We start from the raw sequence: 10,137 nt of genomic DNA on the forward strand, positions 1-10,137 counted from the left end.
TGGGGAAGTAAGGCCTGAAAGGAGGAATTGGAAGATCAGAGAAAAGTTGCTAATCTGCCCCCAAGATGGGCAATTTGGAACTTGTCGGGGAATCTGGGAAGCCAGATATAGTCAGTTGCCAGAGTTGGACCATGAGGGAAAGCTGGTTGAAAGGTGTGATCTCTGCATAGCAATTGCTTCTGAGGGTCTGTAGCCAGGCATCTGGCAGTGGGCTGTTGGATGCGGTTGGTCAGCAGTGTTAGCAGTTAGCAAAAGCTGAACACAGAGCAGGAGAGAGCAAGGAGAAGCTGCAAGCTGCCGCCTCCTCTCCATCTGTCTGTCAACTTCAGAGAATAATGGCTACTGCTTTATTCCTGCCTTACAAATCTTGCACAAATTCTTCTTTTGGCCAGCTCTCTCTCAGAACCATATGGGGGTTCTGGGAAATGTAGTTCTAGATTAACCCAGTTGACACAGTACACATTCCCATAGTGAAATAGCCAAATAAAGGAAAATCATTGTTTGTACATTTTAAGGAAAATTCCAGTATTAATGAGCCCCCAGTCCACCTGGTTCATATATTCACATGTACGGAAATGAAAAAGTCATAGAAAATTTGCCAGTTGCAAAATATCGCACAATGTTTACATTTTATAAATATGAAATTGCTGTAAAGTCTTGCATTAAAATTCTCATTATAGATACGGTTTTGATTTCTAGTAGGTAGAGGGGAAAACTGTCCAAGAGAATTAGTTGAAATATTGAATGCTTTCCAGAGTTTGACAGAGTATTAAGAACAGAGGGCTACACTCTGTGGACCATAAAGTATCCCACGCCATTTACAAAGGCGATTTATCCCAGTAACAATTTTACTAATAGTTTCACACTTGGTGCTTATTAATGCTCATTACAGATTATTTCCCTTAGCTCCATTACACTTTAATCTCAGCTGTTTTCTGGCACATTAACAGTATGGCAGACCCCCAAAGGAAGGCTGGTCACAGACTTAATGTTATGCAAAAAATAATTTGGCCAGTGAATTGGATGGATTAGAAAACTCAAGTAGGATCTTATTCTCCTCAGAAGACTCCAGGAGGCTGTGGAAGCTCAAGTGTGGATAGCCGTGTCCTCTTTATAGAGTAGAGGCCTCAGAGAAGCGTTAGGTGGAGAGCTGCCAGAGAAGAGGCCTCTTTAGTCTTGTTGTTTTGGAAACTAACATAATATTCGAAAGTATGTGCCACTGTTTCAACCTTGAAACATTATTCATTCCCTCCCAGGCTCTGACTAGGTTGGGAGGCATCAAGAGGTTGTGTCTCTTCCTCCAAAGGCTTCCATGAGCCATCTGCAGGGCTGGCCCGTGGTCAACCCGTGGAGGAGGATGACAATGACTTCTCTACTGCCTTTCCTCCCACTCTCTTTGGCCCTTTAGACACTCCCTCCCCTGGTGCTAGGTGTCCTCACCAAGACTTTGGTTTTTTTTGTTTGTTTGTTTGTTTTTGTTTTGAGACAGAGGAATCTCACTCTATTGCCCAGGCTGGAGTTCAGTGGCATGATCTCAGCTCACTGCAAGCCCTGCCTCCTGGGTTCAAGCAATTCTTCTGCCTCAGCCTGCCAAGTAGCTGGGAGTATAGGTGCGCACCACCGCACCTGGCTAATTTTTGCATTTTTAGTAGAGATGGGGCTTCACCATGTTGGCCAGGCTGGTCTTGAACTCCTGAGCTCAGGTGATCCACCCACCTCGGCCTCCCAAAGTGCTGGGATTATAGGCGTGAGCCACATCGCCCGGCCCTCATGAAGACTTTGATTGTTCAAGGTCACTCAGTGTTGTTCACTCCTTAGGCCAGCTTTCATTGGCCAGTGCCTTACTTCAGACTTTCCATTTTCTCTGCTCCTGTAAAAATGTTCCTTTGCAGTGTCCCTCTGAGACCTTCCCTCAGCTACTATCACAATACTGCTAATGGCTCCAACAATGCTCAGTCAATAAAAGCCTCCTTAATGATCGCAATTGGGTGTGTCTGGCTTCCTAGGTTTCCCTGCCAGTTCCACATTAAACAATCTGATACGAAGATAATTTGGGCAAGCCTTTGGAAGTTTCCACTGGCCACCTACTCCACCTACATGTGGGGTAAATTACACACATAAATGTCTGTTTGGTTTGTTGTTAATGCAATTGATGGCTAGTGATTATTCAAACTCAAACTTCATACATGTTTTGCATCTGTTAGGTACTTAATAAATGCCTGTTGGCTGAAGTAGTTTTGAATAGTCTTTGTTCAAGGATTTTACTCTCTAAATTATAGAGAAAATGGGACATCAATATTCCAGGAAAGAGTTAGCAGGAGTTTCAGGGGAAGAGTGGTAATTATGGATGGCAGGGTTGGGTGTGTGGCCAGGTGAGCAGAATCCCTAGCAAGGATATCTGAGGCTCTAGGCCAGGGAAGTCAACATATTTCACCTTGTGGCAAGATTTGGAAAAGGAGATGAGTCATTGTTGGGGTCTATCATGGAAAAGGCCCAAATGCAAGTGTCCAAACAAAAGAACTAACTGAGACCAGCTCAGCCAGTGCCTACAGGGATTCAGACCACTCCTACAAGCACGTCCTTTTTCAGCAGGTCTTGGGTGTCTGGATTCCTTTCGTGGGTCCTGTCAGGGTCTCAGTCCTACCGGGTTTAGATCCTGCTGCGCAGGGCTAGGAGGTTTAGACCCTTCTACTGTGTTTCTATGGATTTGAACACTCTAGACAGCATGTGGCCAGGTACCTCACATAAGTGGAGTCTTAAAATATTTATCTCTTTGTGACTGGCTTCTTTCACTTAGCATGTCTTCAGATTCACCCACGTTGTGGCATGTGTCAAAATTTCCTTTCTTTTCAAGGCTGAATAATATTCCATTGCATGAATAGATCACATTTTTTTTTTTTTGTATCTTTTCTCCCGTTGATGGACACTTGAGTTGTTTCCACCTTTTGGCTATTGTGAACAATGCTGCTATATTGTAAGTATGCAAATATCTCTTTGAGTCCTGCTTTTACTTCTTTTGGGTACATATCCACAGGTGGAGTTGCTGGATTATATGGCAGTTCTATGTTTAAATTTTTGAGGAGTTCCACACCATTTTCCACATGTGGCTGCATCATTATACATTACCGCCAGCAATGCACAACGGTTCTGATTTATTCACATTCTCAGTTGCAGTATTGATGTATCTTTAGTGTGACACAGGTTAGTTTAGCTTACATGCTTACCCGTTTTTGTTGTTTTTTTTTTTATTTTTTTTTTTGACACAGGGTTTTATTCTGTCACCCAGGCTGGAGTGTAGTGGCGTCATCACAGTTCACTGCAGCCTCAACCTCCCAGGCTCAAGCAATCCTCCTGTCTCAGCCTCCCAAGTAGCTGGGACTACAGGCATGCACCACCATGCCCAGCTAATTTTTTAATTTGTTTATTTTTAGTAGAGATGAGGTCTCACTATGTTGCCCAGGCTGGTCTCAAACTCCTGAGCTCAAGGAATCTTCCTGCCTCAGCCTTCCAAAGTGCTGGGATTACAAGTGTGAACCACCATGCACGGCCCTACCTGGCATTTTTGACAGCACATGTACCTCACAAAGATTTTGTAAGCTTGCCTTTGAGTGTGGGGGATTTGAATTGTGATAGCTGTACTGTAACATGAATGGATGGGTTGAACTTGTTTTTGGTAGTCTATACTCTGTTTCCTTGGTGATACCTGTGAATAGTGTCCTGGTAGCCAAATATAACTCAGCATTGCTCCTGGAAAATGAAAACATGTTTAAAAAAACTTGCTGGATTAGAAATTTCTGATCTCTCTTTAGAAAGATGTTATTGCCCACTTTACTCTAGACTGTTTGCAGCATACCTTGGGTCTAGGCAACATAAACTACTCATAAAAGCCTTCTGTTACCACAACCTGGCCAGAAACTCACTGATTTTAAGCAAATATGTATACAAAAATAAAATCTTATTTAAAAAAGTGGGAAGACAAGGACAATATAGAGTGGCAGTGGTGCGAATGGTAGACTTGCCTTTTGATGGGGGTGGTGGCAGGGGGTGGTGATGAAGGGTGGGCAGAGAGAGGAAGCTTCCCCAACTTCTTCCCTACAAGTCTCCCCTGCCCAGGGCAGGCAGGGCTCTTATGGCAGAGCTGTTGGAGAAGTCACAGGTTGTGGCTGCATGTCACTGATGTCCGCATTTTCAATTTGCTGTTATTTAAAGAGCAGCAAAAATCCAACATGGAGTGTGTTGTTTTTCAAACTGATTTTTATGTTTCTTTGTTTTACTTAACTTTTGCTTAAATTTTCTAAATGGGAATCCTTTACCCCTGCCTTTAGGAAATGTTTTCTGAGCCAGTTATTCCTGAATCTTCCTGGCTTCTTCTGTTTTTTTTTCTGAGGAGGCTCTCAGGATTTATGCTCCTGATGGCCTTTCCCAGCTTGGCAGAGAGGGCACCTCAACCAGTCAGGAACCCACCTCTCACCCAAGGAAAGAAGCCAGCTCAACACAGGGATCCACCTGCCTTCAACCCTGGGATAAGCCAGCTTTAGAGATGATCATTGACCTAGTTACAATTCCACGCTAGCTTAGTGTGGGTGTGATAAACCTGGGTTAGTCTGGGCAAAGACTGTTGCATCCCCATGAACGTGAAGGTAGCAATCCCAAGGCCTGGCCTTGTTTCACAAGCGTCTTTGCCGCCAGTGACTCTCCTATTCACCATTGTGGAGCCTCCTTTCTTCTACACACTTTCTCCAGACAGGTTCTTACCTGACCTGGGATGGCTGGAAGGGAGGGAAGGGGGAGGGAGGGACTCTGCCTTCAGGAGGCCGCGCTCTTGCTCAGTCAGTCATTAGGAACTTGTGCTGACTTGGTTAGGAGGCGTCTACTTGAAAACCATGCTGTTAAGCAATGCATGTTCACACACAGACCTTAGAAATCTATTAAGTATTGAGCTGCCCTTCTATGATTGATTAAAATGTCTGGTGCCTTTTGAAAACATTTTCACTTGAAAATTAACAAGTTTTTGAAAATTAACAAATTTTCCTTGAAAATTAACAAGTTTCTTGTAAAAAAAAAAAAAAAAAAAGCAAACACAAACGATAGAGAAAGGTGAAATGTGGAAGCTCCCCATTCCCCCTCTTCATCCCAGCTCCCCAGTGCTGGATGTGTATCCTTTTAGGTAAGTTCTACGTATGCACAGGCGCACACACACACATCTTCACGTACACTTAGGAAAAAATCCAAATAGATCATATTATGCGTACAGCTATACCATGTGCCTTTATCAATTATCATATCAGTTAGATCTTTCTATGTTAATTCAGTTTTGTTTCATTTTTAAAGAAAATGTATCACAAGAAAAGTCATCGGCTTTCTGATAGATACATATTCAGACGAGGTTCAGTGGCTCCACTAAGCCAAGTTTAGCTGAGAATCACTGGTACAACTGACCCCAGGCTGCCAGCTCCCTGGCCACTGCTGCCTCCTCTCACCTGACCCCCCAGCCCCCATGCATATGCCCACGACAAGGACTGTGGCATCTTATCAGGTACCCATGGAGGTGCAGGCATGAACTCCTGGCAAGGGAGAGTCAGCACGTGGCCAGTTTGGCAGGGAAATGAAAAGACCGGAAGGCCTCCTGGCTCAGTAGTTACCCTGGGTTTGGCAGAAGTACTTCAAAGCCTGCTGGTTTAGTGGAGGCTGATGCCATTTCTCCTTATGAATGGTCCAGCATTGGTTGCCAGGCAGAGTCTCCAACAGCTTATGATTTGTTGGTGGCCCAGACATGCTAAGGGGGTCAAATAGCTGGAGTCTTGTTTTTTTTTTTTTTTATCCCTACCTGTGGTGTGGAGGCATTTTGCCAATTCTATTTTAGGGGTGTAGGGGATGCGGATGTAGTTGGGGGAGCTTTGATCTTGTATGTAACAATTATAAAGGAACTTGAGTCTGACATATTCCTTTGGAAAGTCATAATTTGAACAATTTCTAGCATTTCAGAGGCTAATTCTCTTGACTAACACCCTCTCTTGTAAACTGCATCTCTGTGATGGTGACTTCTAGACCTTCCTATCTTTTGCCCAAGCTGTTCTTAAATTCCTGACCTGTCAGACCTACTTCGTTCCCTGGATTCCCAGGCCTCTCAAATCTAGTATGTTCAAAAGCACTATTATCTTCACCTAGTTCTTGTGTCCATCCATTTTATCACTTAAGAGAGAAACTGCTAAAACATTCTTAATTCTTGCCTTTCCTTCCTAATTGTTGGATAAGTCCTGTTGGTTCTAGCTCAAAAATGTCTTTCAAAATTGCTCCGTTTTTTCTATCCCCTCTGCTACTGCCTCTGTTGAGACTGTCATCATTTCCCAATAAATGTCTATCAACACTACTGCATACCAAAGACACTCCTACCATCCAAGGGTTCATCATATAATGATCCCATTTAACCTCCAGAGGGATTGTATTAAATTACAAATCTGCTTTTAACTCTTCTCTGCTCAGAAACCTACGTTAGCTCCTTGCTGCCCACTATTCCCCTTAATCTCACCCTCTGGTGGGGTTCCACTGCACCCACCAGGCCACAAGCCCTGTTTCACAAATCCTTGTTTTTGCACATGCTGATTCCTCATATGGAACTTTTTAAGATTCTGCTCAAATACTAACTCCTTTCTTCAGTCTTTATCTGCCCTCTATATTTTCACAACACTTTGCTCAGTGCTTCAGCATGTACTTATCACCCTGTATTGCATGGTTTGCTAATACCTTGGACTCTGTGGTAGTCCCAGTTTCCAGACTGTTAGTAACCAGAAGGAAGGGACTGCATCTTCTTCATGTTGGTATCCCTCACGTTCAGCTTGATGCCTGGCACATAAAGCTAAAATAGGTGGATACCAGACCGGTCAACTTCTGGGTCACACATCCACCCCTGTGGATAGGTAGGTGTGCAACACTGATGCAGCATTGTGAATGACTATCCCTGCGGGAATGACATAGGATGGGTGCAGTACTTCAGCAGGAAGAGGAGTGCTGGGCAGACAAAGCACCAGATGTCCACTCTAGTTGCATGTTTGTGTTAGTATAGTTGTTCCTTTTACTTGTCATTAAAAAAATAATCAATTTGTCTGTTAGCTTTTATGAGTGTGTAGCTGAGGTTCGTGAGTGGCCCATTTTATCGTATTGAAAGCAGAGTAGAGGTTAAAGACAGTAGGTATTTGTCTTAGTTCACTTTCTGTAGCTATAACTGAATACCACAGACTGGGTGATTTATTTAGCTCATGGTTCTAGAGGCTAGGAATCTAAGAACATGGTGCTGGCATCTTGTGAGGACCTTCTTGCTGCATCCTAACAAGGCAGAGGGCATCACATTGTGAGATAGAGCAAGTGTGCTCGCTCAGGCCAGTCTCTCTTCTTTTAAAGCCACCAGGTCCATCATGGGAGCCCCACCCTGATGATCTTATCTAATTTTCATTACCTTCCAAAGGCTCCAACTCCAATCAACATATGAATTTGGGATTTATGCTTCCAACACAGGCTGGGTGAGGTGGCTTAGGCCTGCAATGCCAGCAATTGGGAGGCCAGGGTGGGTGGATCACTTGAGCCCAGCACTTTGAGACCAGCCTGGAAACATGGTGAAACCCCGTCGGTCTCCAAAAATTAGTCGGGCATGGTGGCATACACCTATAGACCCCACTACTTGGAAGGCTGAAGTGGGAGGATCACCTGAGCACAAGAGGTCAAAGTTGCACTGAGCCGTGGTTGCACCACTGCACTCCAGCCTGGGTGACAGAGTGAAATAAATAAAATAATAAAGTTTCAAAATAAATAAATAAAATATAATAAAGTTTCTAACACATGAAATTTGGGGGACACATTTAACCATAGCAGTATTCCAGGACAATGCTTCTCAAGCTGCTATGTGCACATAAATCCACCTGTTAAAATGCAGGTTCTCATTAGGTTGGGTGGGACCTAAGATTCTGCATTTCTTACAAGCTTGTATTAGTCTGCTTTGGCTGCCATAACAAAATGCCACAGACTGGATGGCTTAAACAACAGAAACTTATTTTGTCACTTTTCTAGAAGCTGGAAGTCTAAGATCAAGGTTGTTTTCTGGCCTCTCTTCCCGACTTGCAGTTGGCCACTATGTCCGCACATGTCCTTTCTTCTGTACATTCAAGGAAAAAAAGAGAGCTCTCTGATGTCGCTTCCCTTTCTTATAAGGACACCAGTCCTTTCGGATTGTGGCCCCATCCTTGTGACCTCATTTAACCTTAATTATCAACTTAAAGGCTCTACTTCCAAATACAGTCACACTGGAGAAACACAATGTAGTCCGTAACCAAGCTTAAAGTTGAATCTGTGTACTGCTACATCAGCACTACCTACCTGGCCAGCAGTGCTAAAGTGAGCCAGAGGCAGGTCTAGAGCTTTGAGGCAGCAGGACCAGCCGGAGCTGAGGGCCCCACGCTCTGAGGATCTGGAGGGAGTGTGGTTGACTCTCTTAAGATTCTCTGGGTACTGTTCTCTGAGTAGGTCTTCTTTGAATATTAAGACAAAAAGTGTCTTTAATTCGGTGATTAGTAGTTTTTTGTTTTGCTTTGTTTTGTTTTGAGATGGAGTCTCACTCTGTTACTCCGGCTGGAGTGCAGTGGTATGATCTTGGCTCACTGCAACCTCCACTTTGCAGGTTCAAGCGATTCTCCTGTCTCAGTCTCCCGAGTAGCTGGGATTACAGGCACCCACCACCACACCCAGCTAATTTTTGTATTTTTAGTAGAGATGGGGTTTCGCCATTTTGGCCAGGCTTCTCTCGAACTCACGACCTCAGGTAATCTGCCCACCTCGGCCTCCCAAAGTGCTGGGATTCCAGGTATGAGCCACCATGCCCAGCCATTTGTTCAGTTATTTTTCAAGTTGGTTTGAAAGTTTTATTTTATAATAGCCTTTCTTTCATTTTGAGAATGTGTAATAATAGTAAAGGTTGAGAACCTGTGCCTGGAGTGTACCTTAAAGGGCTGAGAAGGTTCCCAGCACAGATGACTGCACCCTGCCCTGTGGAGAAGGCCAGGGCTTTGATTCTTCATTTTGCAAGGAGTGATGGTCCTGGAGTGGAGAGTGTCAGAGAAAAAATCTTGGTCCTGGCCTCAGGTGGCACCTGGTCTGCTCTGTGGGGTTCTACGGTAGACCCCGGGCTGGCAACTCCTCTCCCCACTTGGCCGGTTATCCTAGCATTTGAAATTGACTTTCACAGGACATACAGACATAATGAAAATAAATCTGTGAACTATGTGCCGTCTAATTCTCTACCCCTCGGTAGAGCCCTCTCCGACCCCAAGTCAGTCATGTGCCCCCGCATCCAGCCCATGGGATTACCTGCGGCAGCCCGAGTTGCCCAAGTCAGGCTGCGTTCCTCTTACTCATGATGCTGTCTCTGACTCAAATGCCCCCCCCAGGCCATCTGTCAAGATCCTGCTGTCCTGCTTCCACATACCTCTTGAGTGAAGCTCTACTTAAAAAAACAAGTTACTGAGGTGAAATTCACATAACAAAATTAACCACTCTAGACTGAACAATGCCATGGCATTTAGTACATTCTCAGTGTTATGCAACCGCCATCTCTATTTAGTTCCAAAACACTCCCATCATCCCAAAACCGAACCCCACACTCATTAAGCAGTCACCCCCCACCATTCAACACTTTCCCCAGCCCCTGGCAACCACCAATCCACATCAGTCTCTATGGATTTGCATAACCTGGATAATTCATATACATGGGGTTATACAATGTGACCTTTTGAGTCTAGCTTCTCTCACTTAGCATAACAGCTACAGGTTCATGCAAGTTATAGAGTGTATCAGTACTTCAGTTCTTTTTATGGCTGCATAATACTCCATTGTATGTGTGTAGCCACAATTTGTTTACCTCTTCATTCGTTGACGGACATTTCAGCTGTTTCTACCTTTTGACTCTTGTGAATAATGTCGCTATGAATATTTGTGTACAAGGATTTGTCTGAGCACCTGTTTTCAATTATTTTGGGTATGCATGCTGGGTCATGTGGTAATTCTGTGTTTAACTTTTTGAGGAACCGTCAAACTGCTTTCCATAGCATCTGAGTCATTTTTCACTCACACTGGCAATGTATGAGGGTTACT

General features: G+C 44.1%; 1 pseudogene; it reads left to right on the plus strand.

Moving 5' to 3' along the window:
- LOC129490645 (uncharacterized) overlaps positions 1-8,813 on the plus strand; it is a 136,570-nt pseudogene extending 127,757 nt beyond the window's left edge.
- Positions 8,814-10,137: the final 1,324 nt, after the last annotated feature.

Source organism: Symphalangus syndactylus, chromosome 9, assembly GCF_028878055.3.
Source record: "Symphalangus syndactylus isolate Jambi chromosome 9, NHGRI_mSymSyn1-v2.1_pri, whole genome shotgun sequence".
NCBI classification, from domain to species: domain Eukaryota; kingdom Metazoa; phylum Chordata; class Mammalia; order Primates; family Hylobatidae; genus Symphalangus; species Symphalangus syndactylus.